This window comes from Meleagris gallopavo, chromosome 13 (assembly GCF_000146605.3).
Source record: "Meleagris gallopavo isolate NT-WF06-2002-E0010 breed Aviagen turkey brand Nicholas breeding stock chromosome 13, Turkey_5.1, whole genome shotgun sequence".
Taxonomy (NCBI): domain Eukaryota; kingdom Metazoa; phylum Chordata; class Aves; order Galliformes; family Phasianidae; genus Meleagris; species Meleagris gallopavo.
This window is the reverse complement of record NC_015023.2, coordinates 18,649,248-18,652,183: the sequence shown is the minus strand read 5'-3', so window position 1 is coordinate 18,652,183 and position 2,936 is coordinate 18,649,248. Positions and strand designations below refer to the sequence as shown.

Sequence of the window (2,936 nt, the reverse complement as noted above, 5' to 3'; positions counted from 1 at the left end):
TGGCCACAGCTGGGCATTAGATCGAATAATACTTCATTACAAGGACAGCTTGCTGAAGAAATATCATGCCTTCTTTCATAAAGAGAGGGCACAGCTCTCAGCTCTAAAGCAGAAGGATGCAAAACAGTTCCTGAGTCACTGCCATCAGCATTTTCTGCAGTGCATGGGGCTTCCCAGACGAGCCCTGCCTGTCCGTGGTTCAGCTTGTCCTGCAGTATCTGGTGAGATCAAAGCCCAGACAGACAGGGAGAAGATGGAGAGTTCTAAAATCAGGACAAGAAAAACTATTTTCCAGCTTAAAACGCCAAGGAAATAATGTCTGGGATGAAAAAAAATATTTACATCACAAAAAAATGAAGCAAAATTCTTTGGTCTTTCCATTGAGATATTCCCTCTTCCAAGTGTCCTGCCTCCAAGGATGCATGTTGCAAAGCAGAAATCCCACTACAGGCTTATGCCAAATAAACAAGCTGCAATTATCCTGTGTTGCAAACAGGATTTGTTCATCTGTCTCGGCCTGTCTTGCCACAGTTTTCTGTCCTCCTTGCCAAATGGAAAAGAAATAATTCTCTCCCAGCCGATCAGGTTATAATTGGCTGGGTACGCCATCAGCTGGCACATCCTGCTCGGACGCTGGGAAGGCACAAACACTTCAGGATTACAGAAAATGAGGATGCTGACTCTGGGACCAATCCAAAGCCCTTCAGAGCGATCGTGGAGGCTCTAATTGACTGCAGAGAGAGCTGCATCAGCTCCTTAATTGCTGGAGAGAAATGGAACAATGAGTTTTCGCTCTCAGTACATCCTGTTGGAGAGCCCAGTGGTGAGGTCTGCAAGCTGCCTGCCTGCTGCTTTCCAGCAGCACTGGAAAGCTCTGGGCTCTTACCCTGGTGTTGTTTACAAAGAAGGGTGCTCAGACGTTTGGTTGTGCCAGCGGATGTGTGATGACGATAATTCACTTTTGCTGTATTTCCTGTGGGAACAAATAGAGCTGGTAGATTCAGGTAATGGTGGCATAGAAGCACCAAAGATAAACACTGAAGTTTTAAATTTTGTTTGGTTAGAACCACTCTGCAGCATCTCTCTGCCTTGAAGACCTCTGCTTCTCCCTCCAAATCTAGAGGGAATTGGTGTGGGCAGTGGAGTGCTGTGGGAGCTGACATGGATTTGCCATGGGAAAGAGGTCAGCAGGCCAGTGGGGAAGTGATCTCTGAGGGATGGAGGAGAAGGCACCCATGGAGATGTGGAATAAGAGTGTAAGTGTAGGTGTGGGGAAGGGAGGGGAGGCGATGAGGCACAGAGGGAACATTGAGATGAAGAGGAAAGAGATTACATTCTGGATAAAAATAGAAAATCCAAAAGAGGAAAAGAAGCAGGGAGGAAAGCTGCTTCTACTGCAAGCTGCTGGGTTTCTGTTTCAGGCAATGTCATCAGGGACATCTTTTGTTTGGTTTGCACCTAAATGCTCTGCTGTCCTCACCATGAATCCCTCAGTTCCCTAGCAAACAGATGTGACAGGGCCTCGTGGAGTCCCGCCAGAAGGTTTGAGTAAGGGGGAAAATCCGTGTGATTCAGTACAGGTGGAAAACAGCTCCAGACATGTTTCCAAACAGTCTGTTCTTTGAGGTGACTCATTGTCCACGTGCCTCATTGCAGACTCTTGGTGCAGCTTTTCTTCATTCGATCAGAGCTGAGGGCACCAAACTTGTCCATCACCGAAGCCCCAAAGGCACGTTTTTAAAGATGACAGCCTCATTCTGCACGTGAGCTGCACTGGAGGAAGGAATGCAGCGGTTCGGGCTGTGAGAAGCTGTGCATTTACTCATCCTGTGCTGTAGCAATTTGTTCACACATAGCCTTGCAGCCTGCACTTGTCATCTGTCATCTGATGGATGCACCCGAATACATGATTCTTGGGAATCAAGGTATTGTCCCAGTGACAAGGTTTGCTTGCTGGATTCCTTAGCAGAACCCTGAGGCTGTCCAAAGCAATCACATATCTCATCTCATCTGTTCAGAGCACCTCATGTCCAATGTTCCTCCTCCTTTTCTGCCAGCGGTCACACTGTGGGCAGAGAGCCTCCCTGCAGCAATGCTCGTGGGCAGAGTTTGGAGACTTTTGGCGTCAATTAAATATCTGCTTCCCCGCCTCTGTTCAGTTGAAGTACCTGCAGTCAGGCTGTCATGGTGACAGCTGCTCTGAGCCTCTCGCAGGGGTGAGGCCCTGCTATTAGGATTCAGGGCAGCGCTTCTGCTGGCATCGCAGAGACCTCTTCTGCCAAGTGCTTCATTGATTGCGGAGCTCACTTTATTGCAGAAATCCCAGCTGAACAGAGACTCTTCAGAGCAGAGAGGCAAGCAAGGTTTGCTTTAATTTTTGTTATTATCTGGAAACAGGTTAAGTTCCTCGCAGGCCTGTTGGTGAAGCCCTCACAGCCGTTCCTGCTCACGTGAGGATGTTCAGGCACACCCAAGGGTTCGGGATGCAGCTGAACATGCTGCAGAACAGCATGGCAAAGCAGAACCATTTACAAAATTGTCCAGCTTCCCCTTGCAGGAAGGGAACAGCTCTTAGGAACGAACGGTCTCGGGAAGGAGCAGTACAAGGGACCTTCGTAGGAGGCTTGTGTTCGAGGAGCCTCGTTAGCGCAGTAGGTAGCGCGTCAGTCTCATAATCTGAAGGTCGTGAGTTCGATCCTCACACGGGGCAAGCTGGGTTTCCTCCTTTTTTTTTTTCCCCTTTGTGAGGGAAGGAAATATTTCTTTTCTCGCCGCAGCAGAGCGGGACGACGGGGCTCCGTGACAGACACCGTCGGTGCCTTGGGGTGGTGGTGCCCAGGAGGGCACCGCGCGGGAGCGGGCGGCTCGTTCCTCCCACGCGCAAGGGGGCGGGCGAGCCTTCCCCGGCGGCCACGGCTCCCCGAGGGCGAGCGGCG

The 2,936-nt window shown here is 50.2% G+C and overlaps 1 non-coding gene across 1 annotated transcript; it reads left to right on the top strand.

Annotated features, from left to right (window-relative positions):
• Window positions 1-2,637: 2,637 nt before the first annotated feature.
• TRNAM-CAU lies at window positions 2,638-2,710 on the top strand. Its single transcript has one exon. It is a non-coding gene; the product is annotated as a tRNA-Met (tRNA).
• The last annotated feature ends 226 nt before the right edge of the window (window positions 2,711-2,936 follow it).